Below are 6774 nucleotides of genomic sequence, written 5' to 3'. Positions count from 1 at the left end.
TAAGCTACTTAAGGATGAGATAGAAAAACTTATCAGTCAGGGCTATCTTCGACAATTTATTTGAGATCCACCTATTCGAGAGGAAGCTCGTTCCACTTGGGGGCAAAGTCAACAACAAAGATAACCATTGAATAATATTCAAATGGTTGGTGAGAATGAATGGTCACACACTTCTTGCATTTGTATTAGTAATACCACTTGTCTTGTTTCATCATATCTCTTTTATGTTAAGTAGGGTATCACTTTGATATCCCTAATGCCTTCTTCCAAGTTAAACATTATATTATCCCCGTACGTATATCTTATGTGTTGAGTACATTATAACTTGTATATCTCTAAGTCATATTATGGACTTATTGTACTATCTTACATGACATAGTAATATGTTGTTCACTCCATTTTAATATTATCACATTTTAAAGGATAAAAAATGATAATAAAAAACTACTGATGAATATAATCTCTTTATCTATGATTTGGGAAATACACAATCTTTATTGTATCTCAATCACTGGATGAACAATCTCAGGGGGGATTTGATCTGACATCTTCCACACAGGTTAATGTCACGAGCAAATGCTCTGACATACAATCTCAGATAGGTCTTAAATCATTAGTAGATTCTCTCGACCTCTTACACACAGGTTAACGTCATCGAGCAAAGGCTCTGACATATAATATTGGATAGGTCTTACATCCTTGGTGGATTCTCTCAATCTCTTTCACACATGTTAATATTATCGAGCAGGGCTCTGATATACAACCTTGGATAGGACTTACATTATTGGTGGATTCTCCTGACTTCTTCCACACAGGTTAACATCATCGAGCAGGGCTCTAACATACTACCTCGGATAGGTCTTATATCCTTAGTGAATTCTCTCGATTTCTTCCACACAGGTTAATATCATCGAGGAGAGCTCTGACATACAACCTTGAATAAGTCATACATCTTTGGTGGATTCTCTCGCTCTCTTTCACACATGAATATAAAATCTTGAAAGGCTTAAAAACCTCAAAAGGTACAAGCTTACAAAAATCTTAGCATGTTAAAAAACCTCAAAGAGCATGGAAAGTACATTTATCAAAGCATATCTAAAAAAGGCATAAACAACTTAGTTTTTTTTTAGGACGAGATCATTTTAAATGAAAAATAAGCATCGAGTTCATACAACAATCTCAACTTCATATATAATATCATTTGAGCTACATTGTAAAATTGCACATCAAGTTCAAGTGTATATTTATTCTCATTAAAAGTTAAAATAAAAAAATACATTTACATCATCCATACAAAGATATATAATGACAGCACACTTATGTATGGATTCATATTACCTTTGCAAAATGCCACTGAATACCCATCATCATCGGCCCTTCGTTTGGTGTATGCTGGTGGTCCTTTACTTCATATCAGTTATTATCGGCTTCTCACTCAACTACTGATAGCAACATATCCTCCAACTCTCTTCTTTAGCTCTACACTCGACCGTTGACTATATACAAACTTCTTCAAAAATAGCATCGAAATTCTCCCCGTATAATCACCACTTCTGGTTATCCTCCCGTCGTAAAACTTCTATACGTCGCAGGACTTTCATCGGAATTCTACCCGACGCTGAGCTTCCTCTCTTCGTAGGACTTCTACACGTCACGGGAATTTCATCGGAATTCTACCTGACATTTAGCTTCCTCCCGTCGTTGGACTCTACCCATCATGGGACTTTTATTAGACTTCCAACCATATACTGATAATCGTTAATTTTTCCCCGACAGTAGGATCTTGAAGAGGGAGGTGGAAGAAAAGAAGCTGCTGCAAAAAGTATAACTTCTATGTAAGAAGAGGGGCACTAAATTATGTAGGGAAAGTCACCTACTAAAAAATAGCCCATTGCCAGTTCCGCGTCATTGGCGGCGGCAGCGGCCGGCCGGCCGGTTCGGTCGATTCGGCTGCCCACTTGATTTCAGGTCCAATTTTCACCCTGCAAAGGGAAAACCGTACATTTTTGGGGTTTCTCGGATTGTTTTTTCAACGTTCCGGACTCAATTTTGGCACTTTTATAGTCATTTGGGGCTCATACATGCAAGATCGGATTTCGAATCACATTAAAAATTCTTTAAAATTTGTGACGTGTATTTTCAGACTCTTGGGGCTCATACATGCAAGCTCCAGAGTGGGTGTATGGGTGAGATTGGAATGCAATTGACAGTTTTCGCACTTTTGAGTAAACTCAAGTGCATCCTATTCCATTATAGGCCAATAGAATCTCTGGCTCATGATCTTGTAAGCCAACGCTCTTCCTCCTAAATGTTCTTCACATACTCCTGAATGAACTTCTCGAAGTGCGTAATCAATTTCTGAAGGTGAAAGACATTTGAGATACGGTCCGGTGAAGACGCGCTTATACAACTCATCACCAATAATGGTGAAATTTGTTGTTTGTCTTCTAAGTCTTGTTGCAGCCATGGGTTCTTCAAGTAGTACCCCATCCTGTAAAAAAGCCAAGATGGGATCGATCCAGGACGCCTCTCTTAATTCATCGATTGATTGTATGACCCACAGACCTTGAACACTTGAAAAGTATATCTCCTCGATACACTTTCTCTTGTAGATGTCTCCCGTCATTGATGTAGCAAGTTTAGAATAAGCATCTGCTCTCGCATTTTGCTCTCGGATGACATGTATGATCTGATACTCTCTTATACGGGCCAAGAGTAACTTCACAATGTTGTAATGCCGGGCTAGTTGCGGGTTGTGGATATCAAAGTCCCCCTCCACCTGAGAGGCGACTAGTTTGGAATCAGTGTGGACTATTAGGTTCTGGACCTCACAGTCAATTGCTAGTCTCAATTCGGCAATGAGGGCCTCGTATTCTACTATATTATTTATCGCTGGGAACTTGAGTCGGAGCCCATACTCAAGGATAACTTTCTCCAGAGAGATCAATAAAATCTCAGCCCCAGCGCCAGAACTTCCCGAAGCTCCATCGACATATAACACCCAACATAGAGGAGAAGATAAAGTACTTGGTTGAACATCGAATACTGGGATGGTGCATTCAACTACAAAATTTGCAAGTGCTTGAGACTTGATATCGGGCCTAGGTAAGTAGTGGATGTCGAATTCTCCCAGCTTTACAGACCACTTAACAAGCCTACCTGATGCTTCTGGTTTCTGCAGAATACTTTTCAACGGCAGATTTGTGTAAACCCCAATTGAGTGGGCTTGAAAGTAAGGGCGTAGTTTTCTGGCAGAATAAACTAACACCAATGCTGTCATATCCACTAAGGGATAACGCCCCTCTGTTTCAGATAAGATTTTACTAACATAATATATAGGGCGTTGCACAGCATTTTCTTCTCGTACCAAGATCAAACTAATGGCTTGGGCAGAAATAGCCATGTATAAATACAACTTTTCTCCAGGTATCGATTTAGAATGTAGCTGTGGGGATGCCAAGTACTTTCGTAGCTGTTCAAAGGATTCTTGGCATTCATCTGTCCATTGGAACTCAGAGTTACGAGCACCTCTAAATACCTTGAAGAATGGCAGATATTTGTTTCATGAATGTGCTAGGAAACGAGATAGTGCTGCAATTCTCTCATTTAGCCTTTGGACCTCCTTGATATTCTTCGGAGGTACCATATATCTCAGTGCCTTAATCTTTTCTAGATTAGCTTTGATTCCTCTAAGGGTTATCATAAAACCCAAAAAAATTTTAGAAGCGACTCCAAAGACGCATTTAGTGGGGTTGAGCTGCATGTTGTAATGCCTCAACAAGTGGAAGCACTGCTCCAAGTCAGAGAATGTTGAGATTTTTTAAGACTTTTTACCAACATATCGTCAACATACACCTCCATAATACGCCCAATAAGATTTTTGAAAACCTTATTCATGAGGCGCTGATAAATGGCACTAGCATTTTTAAGCCCGAAGGGCATCACCCGATAGCAATATAATCCTTTATCTATTTAAAAAGCTGTTGCTTTTTCATTAGTAGGATTCATCTTTATTTGATTGTAGCCAGAGTATGCATCGATAAAGCTCAATATATGATGCCCAGAGGTGGTATCAACTAACTAGTCAATTCGAAGAAGCGGAAAGTTGTCTTTACGGTAGGCTTTATTGAGATCCGTATAATCTATACACATTCTCCAAGCTCCACTCCCCTTTCGAACCATGACCATATTTGTCAACCAAGAGGGATAGTGAACTTCCCTTATAAAGCCAGCATCGAGAAGTTTATCCACTTCCTGCTCGATCGCTTGCTGACAATCTGGTGCAAAATTTTGTTTCTTTTGGATAACCGGTTTGCACGTCGGATTAACTTTGAGGGAGTGTACGATCACTTCGGGGTCAATTTTGGGCATATTCGCCGAACTCCAGGCAAAAATATCCTAATTTTCTCGTATAAAATCTGTGAATATTTTCTTCTCATCGTTTGAGAGAAGTGATCCAATCTGCACCGTCTTTGAAGGATGTTCTTCAGAGATAGGTACAGTAGTAAGGTCTTATACAGGGAAAGCTCTCTGAGGGATATCCTCGTTCCAGAAATCAAAGTCCTTGATGCTCAAGGTAACTGTTGGGCGTGGTTTAACCTGCCTAAGATAACAAGTTTGTGCTATTTGTTGATCTCAACATATTACACTGACTCCTACCGGAGTAAGGAATTTCATCTTAAGGTGAGGGATAGAAGCGACGATCCCAAAAATCGACTAGAGTGACCTCCTAAAGATAGCGTTATAAGCTGATTCTGACTTTATAATAATGAACTGAATAGAGTGTGTGATTTGTCGAGGAAATTCTCCCAATACAACTGGGAGGCTGATTATCCCTTCTGCTTGTACAGGTCGGTTATCAAATCCGTACAGTGGTCATGTAGCAGGTTGAAGTTTCTCTCTGGTGAGACTCATATTAAGAAAGGTAGAGTAGAACAACAGAGCTACCATTATCCATAAAAATTCTTTTGACGTTGTAACACGAACCTATCCCCGCATTAATCACAAGTGGGTCTTGGTGAGGGGTTTTTACTCCCTCCAAATCAAAATCATCAAAGGTGATAGAGTGATCTATACGAGTCTTCTTTAGAGTTGAATTTTCACCTACAGCCAAAAAGACTTTATCAGATAGCAAGGGGCCTCCGGCAATTGTCTTAATTTCACCAACTGCTATTCGATTATTCATTGGTGGCCTCTATTGTTGATTTTGTCCCCCAGTGGGACGGGTTTCCTCTCGGGTAGATGAATCCCGAATAAACTGTCAAAGATAACCTTGACGGATAAGTCTTTCAATCTCCTCCTTTAGTTGCCTACAGGCTTCGGTAGTATGGCCATGACTACGATGAAAGTGGTAGTATTAATCTTGATTTTCTGTGTTTGGCTTCAAAGGATGTGGTCATTTCACTGTATTTTGATCTCGAACAACCATTAACACATTTGCTCGAGATGTATTGAGAGGAGTATACTCCTCCTATCGAGGTTCTCATCATGACAATGGAGACCTAGGAGGTAGATTATTCTTCCCTTGCTTCTTTCGCTGTGAGGAGGAATTATCCGTCCCAAGTGCACCCTTGCACTTCCCATTAGCTTGCTCAAATTATTTTCTATGGGCATTTATGGCTTCATTTGCCGAGATTTGAGCTTCTACACGATGAATCAAATCGGCATATGAATGAACAGTGTTGCGCATGAGTGCCGAATAGAAGGGGCCAGGGTGAAGGCCTCCAAGAAAGTCCCCTCTTAATAGTTCAGGATCTACTCCTGGAATTTGTCGAGTTTCAGGAAAAAATCGCTGAAAATATTCCTTCAATGATTCTCCCTCATTTTGACGGATCTCAAAGAGATGGGAAGAATCTTTAACTATTCTTCGATTACTACAGAAAAATCACCCAAACTGGCGATTTTTTTTTACGGCTTTGATGGTAAAACTGGCGGTTTTCAAAACCACCGGCGGCTTCTTGGCGGTTCTCAAACCGTTAGAAAAAATGGCGTAGGAAACATTTTGCCGGCGGTTTTTGCATGTGGCCAAACCGTCGATCGGCCGCCAAAAACCTGTAACACCTGAAAAAAAAAATTGACAGCATCCCCTCTATTTGAGGGAGGTTCACCCTAAATTCTAAATCTGCACATAAAGCAATATATAACACCAAGTTTTGGACAACACGCCGCTATATTCAATCAACCATCATAAATATATACATAAGCACAACCAAAAGATAGTCAATAAATGTAAACAAAATTAATATGTTCAACCATCAAACATAAGTTTACAAGTTCACAATAAACATAAAAAAGTTCTACTCCTTAGCTGTATCCTCGCTGTCTCGAGATGCTTGTCGCTGCTCTTCCTCTTGCTTCCTTTGATTTTCAACTCTGTAAGATTGCAGCTCTGCTTGCATTTTATTTTGAACCCTTCTCATTTCTTTAATCTCTCTAGTCAACGCTGCAACCCTCTGACTCATAATTTCTTCAGCTCCAATACTTTGATCATAAAATACTGAGGTAGATGAACTACCCTCATAAGCATAGCCATATAAACCCAAGTTATATATCCTCCCCCTCTGTCTTCCACCAACAACATCTAACCAAGTATGATACTCAGAAGTGTGGGCTGATCTTGAAGATGATCCCTCGCTAGTGGACTGACGGCTTTCTCGAGCTCGTACAAAATTATCCTGCGAGAATAAAGTCATAAAATAAATTGTAAATTGATATTACAATTAGTTTTATTAAAATAAATTTTTATTCCAAATTTTCAAAAAATTTTACTCACAT

This window comes from Dendrobium catenatum, unplaced genomic scaffold (assembly GCF_001605985.2).
Source record: "Dendrobium catenatum unplaced genomic scaffold, ASM160598v2 original_scaffold_133232, whole genome shotgun sequence".
In the NCBI taxonomy this organism is placed as follows: domain Eukaryota; kingdom Viridiplantae; phylum Streptophyta; class Magnoliopsida; order Asparagales; family Orchidaceae; genus Dendrobium; species Dendrobium catenatum.
This window is presented reverse-complemented; position numbering follows the sequence as displayed.